At 45.3% G+C, this 14,741-nt stretch overlaps 1 protein-coding gene and 1 long non-coding RNA gene across 4 annotated transcripts in view; one reads left to right on the plus strand and one right to left on the minus strand.

Moving 5' to 3' along the window:
- The window catches only part of LRRC8E (leucine rich repeat containing 8 VRAC subunit E), a 35,143-nt gene extending 33,755 nt beyond the window's left edge, over window positions 1-1,388 (minus strand). For both annotated transcript variants that reach the window (XM_077262529.1, XM_077262531.1), the window contains exon 1: window positions 1,183-1,388. The gene's annotated coding sequence lies outside the window, so the exon portion shown is untranslated. The remainder of the gene's footprint in view (window positions 1-1,182) is intronic.
- LOC143774768 (uncharacterized) overlaps window positions 1-14,741 on the plus strand; it is a 104,523-nt gene that overhangs the window by 8,694 nt on the left and 81,088 nt on the right. The window lies entirely within an intron of this gene.

Genomic DNA, 14,741 nt, shown 5'->3' on the forward strand with positions numbered 1-14,741 from the left:
GAAATGTGGAACTTGTAAAATGCTCCAGAGCTGAAATCACAATTCTGCTCATTGATTTTGGAAAAAAGGTCAACAAAGTGGTTGTCAGATACCCACCTAAACAGATAGAGTCACACGTACAGTGTTCCTCCGCTGAGTACTATGTCGGGGTTTCAGAACCCCCGGCGGAGTCAGTGTGGACGCTGTCTGTGCTCCATCCTGGCAGAATTCGTCTTTTTCACACATGCACAAAAAAAAAAAAAAAAAGACTTGGTCTGCCGAGGATTTGTGCATATCTAAAGACGAATGCTACCAGGATAGGGACCAGACAGCGGCCACAGGGACACCGTCATCCTCAGTCAGGGTAACGGCTCCGTTGGGGGTTCCGTTTTTTTTGGGGGGATTCTAGTAGAAACCCCAACATGGTGCGCAGTGGAACACACTCTGCTAGTGTGAACAGAGACTTAGCGGAGGAGCGCCCATTATGCAGGGAAACACCATTTTTCCTTCTCGGTGCCCAGTGTAAAGAGAATAACCAGGGAAAGCTCTGAGCAAGCAGGAAAGGCTCCGTGATTGCAGCTGTGAAGCCCATAAAACTGTGACTGGATCTCTGGACGGTGTCACAGGTATATCCATGGGCCAGGTACGGACCGGCCGCGGCCCCCCAATCTCATCTGTGTGGGCTCAGGTCAGGAGACCCCCATTTCCAGTCCGGATATTGGGATTCGTGCTCGGACCCCGATGACTGACGTACGTTGATAAACCTGGCGGACAGACCCCACTTTGGATTTTCTGACACCATGAAGTCGAATATGAGGCGGCCATATACCAGCGGCATGTACAAGGGTATACAGGACTACTACCCCCAGCCCACCCAGAATCCGGGCACTGCCAATGCTTCATGTGACGCTGCCCTGCAGTCAGTATAGACTTACCCCCCAGTGTCAGTGCCCGCTGCACTACAAGTACTGTCCTACAATGCAGCCCCATCTGCCACTACTAATCCTGCTGGAATAGCAGAGTGATGTACTCAGAACTGCACATTACTGCTGGGAGTTGTAGTTCTTCTCTGAATACTCACATCAGCGGATGACATCATGGAGGTCGGCGGTGATCACACACAAGGGGCTGATAAGTTGCACATAGAGCTCTGGTAGAAGTGCACGAATAACAGCGATCACCCCCTCCACAGATAGGACTTACCAGGACCGATCCCAGCTCAGGACGCACAGGCAGGACAGAGCCTCATCTCCTGCCGGACCGCACCACGCTGCAGCTACAGGAGGGGGCAGCGACCGGCGGCTCCGGGATCTCCTGGCTGAGCGCACAGTGAGGAGGAGTGAGACAGGGAGGAGCAGACGCCGCCGCCACACCTCCCCCGGGGCGATCTACGGAAGCGGCACGTGTGCGCGGGGCTGTACTGCCTGCACTAACCGGCTATAGGGAGCAGGGGGATCATCGGAGCCAGCTACAGGTGTGCTCAGTGCTGTACTGCCTGCACTAACCGGCTATAGGGAGCAGGGGGATCATCGGAGCCAGCTACAGGTGTGCTCAGTGCTGTACTGCCTGCACTAACCGGCTATAGGGAGCAGGGGGATCATCGGAGCCAGCTACAGGTGTGCTCAGTGCTGTACTGCCTGCACTAACCGGCTATAGGGAGCAGGGGGATCATCGGAGCCAGCTACAGGTGTGCACGGTGCTGTACTGCCTGCACTAACCGGCTATAGGGGGATCATCAGAGTCAGCTACAGGTGTGCTCAGTGCTGTACTGCCTGCACTAACCTGCTATAGGGGGATCATCAGAGCCAGCTACAGGTGTGCACGGTGCTGTACTGCCTGCACTAACCGGCTATAGGGGGAATCATCGGAGTCAGCTACAGGTGCGCTCAGTGCTGTACTGCCTGCACTAACCGGCTATAGGGGGAATCATCGGAGTCAGCTACAGGTGCGCTCAGTGCTGTACTGCCTGCACTAACCGGCTATAGGGGGCAGGGGGATCAGCAGAGTCAGCTACAGGTGTGCTCAGTGCTGTACTGCCTGCACTAACCGGCTATAGGGAGCAGGGGAATAATCAGAGTCAGCTACAGGTGTGCACGGTGCTGTACTGCCTGCATTTACCGGCTATAGGGAGCAGGGGAATAATCAGAGTCAGCTACAGGTGTGCTCAGTGCTGTGCTGCCTGCAATAACCGGCTATAGGGGGCAGGGATATCATCAGAGCCAGTTACAGGTGTGCCTAAGGCCGGCGTCACACTGGCGAGTTTTACGGACGTAAGAGCGCAGAAACTACGTCCGTAAAACTCGCATTACATACGGCACAATTATTCTCAATGGGGCTGCTCCTATTAGCCGTATATTACGGTTCAGTATTATACGGCTTTCTACGGCCGTACAAAATCGCAGCATGCTGCGTTTGTCAGCGTATTGCGCAAAAAAATCGCTAATGAAAGTCTATGGGGGCGAGAAAAATACGGATTCCACACAGACCAGCAGTGTGACTTGCGAGAAATACGCAGCGGTGTTAGTGAAAAGTCGGTAATTCAATTGCCGGCTTTTCATTTCTCCTGCACAAACCCGACAGGATATGAGACATGGTTTACATACAGTAAACCATCTCATATCCCCTTTTTTTTTGCATATTCCACACTACTAATGTTAGTAGTGTGTATGTGCAAAATTTCAGCGCTGTAGCTGCTGAAATAAAGGGTTAAATGGCGGAAAAAATTGGCGTGGGCTCCCGCGCAATTTTCTCCGCCAGAATGGTAAAGCCAGTGACTGAGGGCAGATATTAATAGCCTAGAGAGGGTCCATGGTTATTGGCCCCCCCGTGGCTACAAACATCTGCCCCCAGCCACCCCAGAAAAGGCACATCTGGAAGATGCGCCTATTCTGGCACTTGGCCACTCTCTTCCCACTCCCTGTAGCGGTGGGATATGAGATAATGAAGGGTTAATGCCACCTTGCTATTGTAAGGTGACATTAAGCCGGATTAATAATGGAGAGGCGTCAATTATGTCACCTACCCATTATTAATCCAATTGTTTGAAAGGGTTAAAAAACACACACACACATGATTTAAAAGTATTTTAATGAAATAAACACAGCGGTTGTTGTAATAATTTATTGTTCTCTCAATCCATCAGGAACACCCTCGCTTGGAAAAATAATAAACGCACAAGATACATACCTTCTGGTGAACCGTCTCGTCCCACGATGTAATCCATCTGAAGGGGTTAACTAATATTACAGGCAGGAGCCCTGCTAATGCAGCTGTGCTCCGTGCCTGTAATCCCCGGCGAATGAATGAAATGTAGGTAATTGACCTACATTTCCTTCAGTCGCGGTGATGCGCCCCCTGGTGGATGTCCTCATATGACCTGGAGCGTGGGAAAAAGTTCCCAGGCTGCAGTTCATGAGAACATCCAGCAGGGGCGCATCACCGCGACTCAATGTAAGTACAGATCACTGCTTTCCTTTCAGCACCCGGGGATTACAGGCACGGAGCACAGCTGCATTAGCAGGGCTCCTGCCTGTAATATTAGTTAACCCCTTCAGATGGATTACTTCGTGGGACGAGACAGTTCACCAGAAGGTATGTATCTTGTGCGTTTATTATTTTTCCAAGCGAGGGTGTTCCTGATGGATTGAGAGAACAATAAATTATTACAACAACCGCTGTGCTTATTTTATTAAACTACTTTTAAATCATGTGTGTGTGTGTGTTTTTTAACCCTTTCCAACAATTGGATTAATAATGGATAGGTGACATAATTGACGCCTCTCCATTATTAATCTGGCTTAATGTCACCTTCCAATAGCAAGGTGGCATTAACCCTTCATTACCCCATATCCCACCGCTACAGGGAGTGGGAAGAGAGTGGCCAAGTGCCAGAATAGGCGCATCTTCCAGATGTGCCTTTTCTGGGGTGGCTGGGGGCAGATGTTTGTAGCCAGGGGGGGCCAATAACCATGGACCCTCTCCTGGCTATTAATATCTGCCCTCAGTCACTGGCTTTACCATTCTGGCGGAGAAAATTGCGCGGGAGCCCACGCCAATTTTTTCCACCATTTAACCCTTTATTTCAGCAGCTACAGCGCTGAAATTTTGCACATACACACTACTAACATTAGTAGTGTGGAATATGCAAAAAAAAAGGGGATATGAGATGGTTTACTGTGTGTAAACCATGTCTCATATCCTGTCGGGTTTGTGCAGGAGAAATGAAAAGCCGGTAATTGAATTACCGGCTGTTCACAGATATCGTGCTGAATGAAATCTAAATACAGAATATATATATATGTGTCTCAATGACATATATATATATATATATACTGTATACATGTTTTCCCGAACATTTGAGCACATAAATCCATTAGATGTCGGTTTTGCAAGCCTGCGCGAAAATCTCGCAGTACGGATGCCATACGGATTACATACGGAGGATGCCATGCGCAAAATACGCTGACACACCCTGACTACGGATCAATATTTTGGGAACATTTCTCCGTATTACGGCCGTAGTACGGACGTAAAAAACGGACCGTATTGTCTTACGCCGAGTGTGACGCCGGCCTAAGGCCGGTTTCACACGTCAGTGATTCCGGTACGTGAGGTGACAGTTTCCTCACGTACCGGAGACACTGACACACGTAGACCCATAAAAATCAATGCATCTGTGCAGATGTCATTGATTTTTTGCGGACCGTGTCTCCGTGTGCTAAACACGGAGACATGTCAGTGTTCGTGGGAGCGCACGTTTTACACGGACCCAATAGAGTCAATGGGTCCGCGTAAAACACGCACCTCACACGGACATTCTCCGTCTGGGGTCCGTGTGCGTGCAGGAGACAGCGCTACAGTAAGCGCTGTCCCCCCCACATGGTGCTGAAGCCGGTATTCATATCTTCCCTGTAGCAGCGTTTGCTATAGAGAAAATATGAAGAATAGTGTTAAAAATAAAGATCCATGTGTCCGCCGCCCCCCCACCCCCTGTGCGCCCCCCCGCTGGTCAGAAAATACTTACCCGCTCCCTCGCTCCTTCCTGGTCTGGCCGCGCCTCCTACTGTATGCGGTCACGTGGGGCCGATCATTTACAATCATGAATAGTCGGCTCCGCCCCTATGGGAGGTGGAGCCACATATTCATGACTGTAAATGATCGGCCCCACGTGACCGCATACAGGAGAAGCCGCGGCCAGACCAGGAAGCAGCGAGGGAGCGGGTAAGTATTTTCTGACCAGCGGGGGGGGCGCACAGGGGGTGGGAGGGCGGCGGACACATGGATCTTTATTTTAAACACTATTCTTCATATTTTCTCTACAGCAAACGTTGCTGCAGGGAAGATATGAATCGCAGCTTCAGCACCATGCAGAGTGGGTACCACACGCTCCGTGTGGTACCCACTCGCCATACGGGCAGCACACGTGTGCCGCACGTATGGCCTCCGTGAGTTCCCAGGCACACGGACACGGATAACTCCGGTACCGATTTATTCCGGTACCGGAATTATCTGGACGTGTGGGACAGCCCTAATGCTGTACCGCCTTCAGTAACTGGCTATAGGGGGCAGGGGGATCACCAGAGCCAGCTACAGGTGTGCTCAGTGCTGTACTGCCTGCGCTAAACTGCTATAGGGGGCAGGGGATCACCAGAGCCAGCTACAGGTGTGCTCACTGCTGTGCTGCCTGCTCTAGAGACTGGTATCATCAGAGCCATCTATAAGTGTGCTAATTGCTGTGCTGCCTACACTAACAAACAGGCAATCCCTACATGTGTTGCGTCTGTAGAACAGACCTGCAGCCGCGGGAACTCGAACATATTATTCGAGCACGCCAAAGACACTGTTAGCACCCGAGCATGCTGAGAAAACACCTTCTCAGAGCACGTGCGCTCATCACTATTACAGAAGCCTAAGAAACCGCGCTATGAATTTATGGGGGTTAAAAAGCGGAGCTTCTAATGCCAATGTGAGAAGAGCCCTATTCACGTAACCCATTTTTCGGCCTGCGTGATGCACATGGGCACAACACTCGGGTCCTATAATAGTCAATATCAGAAGCCACATGAGCAATTTTTGACACAGGCCTTGAAGAAAAAATCTTAGCATGTACCAGAACACAGAAGAAAGTCTGATAAATAAAATTGTGCCAGGTGACAACACGTAATGCGTACCATACCGGCACATGGACACCACACACCGACTGTGTCCGCCTCCTCCCTATGTGGTTCATATAAGGGCTCACTTACACATACGATTTTTACACGTACGATAAAAATGGACCAATTATTCTATTCAGACTGTGATCAGTGTTTGGTCCAAATGTCATCTGTTTTTCTCGTACGTGGAGAAATAAAAAAAAAGTTTCTCCATCGCCTTTCTGTCAGTCCATGAAAATCGGACTGCAATCAGATGTCATCTAAACGCAGTCCAATTTTTTTTCACGGCCCCATAGACTAACATTGCTGATTTTGATCTGACCCTTAGATCAAAATCTGACATATTTCTGCAATTTTCGGGAAAATATGGACATGTGAATGGCCCCATAAACTATCACAGGTACGAGTCCTACTGATGAAAAGATAGCGGTGGTCCTATGACCCAAAGTATGTGATCTGTATACAGGCGGCCACATGCTGACTAGACGTGCGTGGCCTCAATGAAAGCATATTGAGCGAGGCCGGACATATATAATTGGAATGTGGCTGGAAGTATGCAGATCACATACTTGCGGTCACATGACCGCCCGCTCCTGGCATGCGCGATGTGAGGATTCACAAGTATGCAGTCACATGGATTGACTGCAGACTTGTAGCCTAAGGCCAGACAACCCCTTTAAGGTCTGTGGTAATGTATTGGCGCCACTCACACCTGACACCTTCAGAAATTTAGCATAATCCATGACTTAAGACACAGTAATAGTTTTAATATAATGGCTGATCGGTATATTTATGTGTTTGTGTTACTGGAACATATGTAGAAACTGCCTTACAGAAAACATGTAAAGAAAATTGGCGCGCACTCAGGATAATGGGGGAGCGAGGTGCTGGTGTAATGGGCTGTATAAGCCCCAATTACAATGAGAAATATATAGTACACCGCACACTGCAAATGTATAGGATGCAAAAGTGAGAATTTATTTAGGTAACATGAACAACTATGTGTTTTGAAAGCGACCAGAGGTAATTATGACGTTTCGGCTCAACCAGAGCCTTAATCATACACTCGCTAGGAAAAAACAGAAATAAAAATACATAAATAAAAATACATAAATAAACAGTATATACAGTATTCAAATTGTTAATAAATAAAAACCAACCAAAATAATATAGTTCCCATCTTTGAATTGAGCAAAAATAAATAAAAAAGAGGAAAAGGGTAAAATAAAAAAGTAAAATAGAGTAACTGCGTGAGACCATGGTACATATTATGTGAAAACACCACGTACAACAGCAAGGAAGGCTGGAAGCAGTTGTGAAGTCAAAGGGGTAGAGGGCTAAGGTAGCCAGACCATGTGACTATATCATCAAGGAAAAATAAAAGGGTTTTTTTTACCTTTATTATGCAAAAGAGTAGAGGATAGAGATCCTTGGATATTCGAAATATACACAGTGAAAAGATAGTGGATATACATGAGGAAAAGAAGGTACATAGAGGACATGGAAATTGTGGAGGAATATCATATTGTGTACCTTTAAGCGTTTTTTTTTACAGAAAACATGGCATTGTCTACAGAAACCAATCAGAATCCAAGTCTCATTTTTCCAGGACAATTTAGAAAATAAACCCTGCACTCTGATTGGTTGCTGACACAATAAGGTTCCAGTTTCTCTGAGGCAGTTTCCACGCATTGATATAAATGGCCTAATCCACTTCTTGAGTACAGACTGTACGGAGCTCCATGTTGTTTTACACATTCTTTCCATAAGACTGTGGTTTTCCGGCAGTACAAAAATAAATGAGCACCAGTTCTGCCAGTTTATAGCTTATTACCAGTGACATACTTCTGCTGGGCGGGTCATGTGTGCCTTATCCATGGACGCCATCACCATCTTATTGCATATACCGTACTAACATTTATTACCAAAGCTTTCATTTTGGTCTTTTCGATGAGGGTCGTATAATAACATTTATAGAAGAAATCTCATGCTTTTGCCCTTAGCATGATCCATTTAAATGCAAAAGTGCAATCTCTGTAGCCCAAAATAAAAGCTTCCAAGCCAAATTGCCCCCCCGCGGTATATGACAGTGTGTGGATACATGCCTCATGCACATACCTGATTTCTGTCTAGGCAGTACAGGAGGACCCCTTTAAAATCTTGGCATCTCCAGCGGTCTGGATGAATGAAATATGGCTGCCTAATTATGCCTTCTTTGTTCCATGACACAACAGTGTACAGAAAATGTAGTTCCACTGGACAATGTCCCTCAAGAGCTCGCATTACCTTTCTCTGTGTTTTCAGACTGTGGGAAGAAATCGGAGTGTTCATCATGGAAATTCTTCTCCCGTTAAATAAAAAAAAATACCTACCTGTTGTACTGGGAATAAATGCTGGGTGACAACCCATAATAGCTAGGCACTAGTGATCAGCGAACGTGCTCGGATAAGGTGTTATCTCAGCATGCTCAGGTGCTAACCGAGTGTCTTCGGCGTGCTCGAATACCATGTTCGAGTCCCTGCGGCTGCATGTCTCGCAGCTGTTTGACAGCCACAACACATGCAGGGATTCCCTGTTTGTTAGATAATCCCTACAGAAGAAAGACATGCAGCTGCGGGGACTCGAACATATTTTTCGAGAACGTCAAAGTCACTCGGTTAGCACTCGAGCATGCTGAGATAACACCTTAATTGAGCATGTTTGCTCATCACTCCTATGCATGCATTTCCCCCATTTGCGGGGGGTTGGGGGTAGGTTAGTGGCGTAGCTTGATATATTGACATTATTTTTGCACCCCCTAACATGTGAACCTTTACCACACCAAGCAGCCCTTCTACCAGTCCAGTATTGAACCCCTTATCCCCCAAGCACATTATATTGTATTTTCAGAAAATATTGATGTAATTATATTATTAATAATAATATTTATGCCCTACACATGGAGTAATCGACAGCCAATCAGAATAACGAAACTACTATACTATAACTATACTATACTAAACTAACTATACTAACTAACTAGCTATACTAACTAAACTATACTAACTATACTATTAACTATACCTATCAATTAAAATAGTAAATTTTTATTGAACAACTTCATAAAAAGATTCAAAAGGTAGAATAAACTACCCCAGGTACAGAAGAGTTTTAGGTGGGTGAGCCCAGGAATATTAGTAATCATCAGAGGATAATATTGCACAAGCAGGTAAGTACAATCCGTAACATATATAATAATTTTTAATTGTTTTTCATTATGCATAATTTATGTTGTAATTGCTATTTCGTAATAAAGATGGAAAGTCCGTAATATATTAAAAGACAGTAATAATAAGGACGTGCCACAGCATCACACACCATAGCACACATATGCAAATAGCAAAGTTGCACAGAACAGCATAAATTATGTGTCGGTGTCTAGTAAATATGGCACAGTAATGTGAACCAATTTAGTAATGGCAACATAAAGTATAAAGGCCCAATATAATAATGGAAGTGTTTTGGATTAGCACAAACACTAGTGCATCCTATTACTGGATATTTCTTCTTATAATTTTTCTTTCTTCCCCTCCTTTACAGGGTTTGTAAGGGTTAGAAGGGAAAGTCGACGTTGAGTGGGGGCGCCATTTGTGCAGGAGCAGAGTGCCATCCTCCGCTGTTAGGTAGGGTGAACATAGTCATAGACTAGGGTTTGGCACCCTCTTCAGCCTTCTATATCCTATTTCCAATTAGTGATGGTATTGTGTTTTGTTTTGTTTTTTGCACTGGTTAATTTTAGATTAATAAAAGTTATCTTTTAATATAGTGTAGACATTTTTTTTCTGTGAATTTATTGATTATTGCCTGCTCCCAACTAATTTTTTTGAGCTATGAATTTAGCATAATGGAAGTGCCTGTATAGTAGACCAAGAACATGAAAAGGTATAGTTACCTGAGGATAGAATCCGGGGACCCACCACACCCGACGCGCGTTTCGCTTGGAAATGCTTCATCCAGGGGTGGTTGGGTACTTGCCAGAGAGGGCGTTTACCGTATATTGTCAGGAGCTGATACGCCTTGAAATTTGGTCAGGTGTCTGTTGTTAGCCTGTTATAATGCATATGATAGCACACACAGGGAAGTTTACGCCATTACCCTGGTGATACCTACTATATCACCTACCTATCAACTGCTGTGCTCTGCATAGGCAATGACCAAACAACTCACTTTATCATACAGAGAGCTTTGTCATCTTGGTTTCTGCCTATGCATAGCACAGCAGCTGATGACAAACTCCTTTGGACCGCGGCAGTCTCCATAGGAACCTCTGAGGATGAAACATCAAAGAGGTGGGCACCACTAATTGAAAGGGATCATCTTCTCAGCACACAAAAAGAATAAACATTAAAACTAGAAGAAAGTATGGAAATGGAAAGGATCACCTATAAAAATATAACATTTGTTGGATTAAAATGCATTAGACACGAAAAAAAAGATAAAAACAATTAAAAAAGTCAGTGCCTTTAATCTGCTCCGAAAAGAAGCGGCAGCGAAGCCCCTTTGGATTCTCCTAACCTATGCCATTGGAGAAAGGGTCAATTTGCTGTTAGACACCAACGTATTTGATCATTTCCCAATAATACAGTTGAAATTAATGGACTGGTGTCGAAATCAAAGGGATCCATTGAAAAATTGAATGCAGTCATTGCTGTTGCTTTGGCATTTTATTTGTGGAATGTCGGGACAGGGCGATGCATAAAGGTCTATTTTTTTTTTGTGGCATTTCCACCTAGGGGTATGAGAAACTGACGTAAAGGGTGGTCTCCTGACCACGAAAAGATTCTTCTATTCATTCATCAGTTTATTATATGGAAGGTACCCCCATTTTCCTAGCGGTACCTATGTAGTGTATATATTTTCTATACAAAACTTAGAGGCCGTCTAGATCCAGACATAAAAAATTCCGAACATGGGTGTGAAGTGGAGGTTTATGTGTGGGAAGGTGTGGGAGGAGGCCGGGGACAATGGCACAGATGGGCGCCTGTTCTTGAGGTCAGGATGCCGCATTCTAAGCTGGCCACAAAAAGTTCCTTTCCTTGATCTCTGTCTTCCTTATGCCCGGACTGGATTGCACAGTTTCCGAGATCACCTGTATTTTACCTTTTGGTATTTTCAGACAGTGCATTTATACTTTATATTCTGCCATTTCTTAAAAAATCATGGAAAAAATGCTATCTGAGCACACGATGTGAATATATTTTTTCTGTGTTACACCAGCCATGTAAAAAGGTTCAGGGCCACGTTGAAAGGGTCCAGAGTTCCCCCTCAAAATAATATTTTTCATCCATGCACAGAGTCATCCATTGCCTGTTTCCATATAGGCTATAAATTGATATACAGATGCTGTGCACATGCTCAGCATGCTCAGCTTCTTTCCATACAAATTTTAATTATTTTACTCACTTATATAGCGCCATTAATTCCACAGGCATTATCATCACTGTCCCCATTGGGGCTCACAATCTAATTACCGTATCAGTATGTTTTTTGGAGTGTGGGAGGAAACCGGAGAACCCGGAGGAAACCGGTGCAAACACGGGGAGAGCATACAAACTCCTTGGTTGGATTTGAAGATTATGCTTCTTGATGAAGAGAGAAAGGGGGCACCAGGAGAAAAACATGGTAGCTACTCATACTTTGTTGTGGCTTTAGGGCCCCTGATCATGTCTATATGCCCTAGCGGGACTTAAGGGCAGAGATTGTCTTTATAAGACAACCTCTTTAAAGAGAACCTGTCACCTCTTATATGCGGTCCTATCCAGGGGCTGCGTGGAATAGACCTAAGCAGATATAATTTTGCAGAAAATGATTTAATATAACATTCTTTTAAGTCCATGTTCTTTCCATGATTGGGAGTCCAGTAGGTAATCAACAGCTATTTCATTATGCAGTCATAAATGGAAGATTGTCAGCCATTGAATAAGACCGCCCATGGACTCCAAACAGGGGAGTGACGACTCAGTCCTTGGATAAGGGAGGCTGCCGGTGTGGGCATTATTTTCAGGTGGATATGAAGACGACCACTAGCTGCCTGCCCCGGAATACCTACACAAGCCACCCGCCTGCCAGCAGAGATCAGCGTCCTGCTGCAGGCAATGCAATGGCATCACTGCAGGGCAGCGCCTATGGAGGAGGTAGAGGATGCTGCTCATCATGGGAGCAGAGACAGCTGAGAGCATCAATTTTTTTTTATATCTATGAGAAGATCGCCATGTTTGAGGACATTATTACAGTATTGGATCTAGAACGGAGAACATTATTACAATGTGGGTTCAAGATGGAGGTCATTATTGCAGTGTGGGGACAAAAACTGGGGACATTATTAGTTTATGTGGGCAACTGAAACATTATAACTATTAGGGCCAATTAGGCTTCATTATTACTATATGTGGCCAATTGGGGGACATATTTATTGTTTAGTGCCAAAAGGCAGACAACATTACTGTATGGTGACAAAATGGGAAACTCTGTTGCTCCACAATGGGGGACATTAGTAATATCTCCTATTGTGGCCCATATAGTATTACTAGATGGAGGCCCGATGCTATTGCATCGGGAGGGCGGTAATGTCATTGATGGGGGCAGGCTTTGCAGCGTTGAAAATCTCTCCCCCCATGTGATCACCCACCTATCCACTCTCCCTTTCCCCATGTGCTGACTTCTCCCGTCTGTGCTCTCTTCTTTGATCTGTCTACCCCATGTGCTATCCCCCTTGTCTGCTGTCTTTCTCCTTCCTGTGCTGTTGTAGGATGCTAGCAGGTGCGTAGGATGCAGTGACACACAGGAGGCAGAACAAGGGTTAACAGCCACATGCACGGTCCGGTCCTCAGCAGGCACCGCAAGGATGGGACTAAGCGGTGCCTCCAAGGTCGTGAAAACAGTGAAGATCTGTACTTTATCCTGGTCACTACCCTGTGAGGAAGTCTCTCTGTACTGCAGGTAGGAAGCGTCGGCAGTTTGGCTAGCTGGGGGTATAGGCACAGCTAGCGGGCGTGGGTCCGTGAAGTGGGAGTTAACCACCTTACTTCTCACAAGCTCGGTCCCCGCCAAGTGTCCAGTCAGCACCTCCTTTGTCAGAGAAGGAGGAAGCTGAAACGCGCGTCGGGGTGGACGCCACTCGGATGAAGGCGATCCTATCATAGTAAGTCTGCTGCCTTCCTTTTTTAGTTGCTACATTATGGCTTACAAACATGTACATGTTAAGAACTGAGCACTATCTTAAAAGACTCTTTGCATACTGATGTGATATATCACTTTTCTCTTTACCAAAATAAGGAATTGACTTACGGCATTTGCACCTTACTTCTTTTCATAGATAATATAACAATTCTTTTTAATATCTATGCACTTTTCCTATATGTCTATGATAATACTTAACATATGGTAATTACTTACAATGGTCCTCCTTCTATAAGGGTAATTGTACCGGGTGTAGCGTCCGTGTTTTTCTTTTTTGTATGTGTATTTTTAGCGGATAACTCCCAACATTGTTTTTGTTACCCATTTTACTACCTGTTCCTAATAAAACATTTTTTGTTGCCATTACTTTGTGTTCGGGGACTATTTTGGTCGGTTTTTCTCCTCCCCCCTCTTTCTTCTCATTATAGTGAGTGGATCCCTCGGGGGTTTCATCTGAATCACATCACTTGGAGATTTAGATGGAAACCCCAAAGTAAGAACTAAGTGTAGAACGCCAGATAAATGTGATCCCAAACTTTATGTAAAATATTCCCAATTAAGCTTCAACTCAATCCACAAAAAAAGCAAGTCCGCGCTCAACTCCGTCACCTGTTAATGGAAATATATGGGGCTTCCACGTTACTAGTAGTACAAAAGCTCTGTAAAAGCGCTATAGCTCCTCGCTCCCCAAAATAAATTCAACTAATTCTGCACTCCCAAATCCAAATGTCCCCTCCTTTCTGAACTCCAGTGTGAAAACCCAAATAACCTTAACTCTTTATGATAACAGATAAAAATATCACAATTTATTTAAATCCAATTAAAACCAAACCACAACTACAACCAGATAAGCACATAGAACACACAACCGTGCACTCTAGATAGCCCTACTAGACAAACCCTGTTAAAGCTTCCTACCTATCAGTGGAGGTTGGCACCCTAAACATTTATATACGAGAATGGCGCCCCCACTCACCGCTGGCTGACCCTATATCTCCTAACATGAACCCTGACATAGGTGTCACACTTATGACCTGATGGATACTAAACAGGAAAAGATAGGCAGGTCTGAAGATGACTAGATATGTATATGTCAATGCAGCGCCCCAGAGTCCTGGTCGTTGCAGTACTGTGGCTCCGCCACTAAGGGGAGCTATGGTACGTCTGATGGCACTGAAGGAGTTCATCTGATCAGGTATCACAGACACCAATACATTTCACAGTCGGGCCTCCGGGGGGAGCTAAGGGTTCTATTCACTAGGCCACTCCCCACCATAGTGGGTAAACTGGGGGTCAGGCAGGAAGTTAGAGGAGAAAGCTGACTGGGTTGGAACCAGGCAACACCTTGTGGCAGAGGGTGTTGTGGGGAAGATACAGTAGGGTCTCTGT

This window comes from Ranitomeya variabilis, chromosome 5 (genome assembly GCF_051348905.1).
Source record: "Ranitomeya variabilis isolate aRanVar5 chromosome 5, aRanVar5.hap1, whole genome shotgun sequence".
NCBI lineage: Eukaryota > Metazoa > Chordata > Amphibia > Anura > Dendrobatidae > Ranitomeya > Ranitomeya variabilis.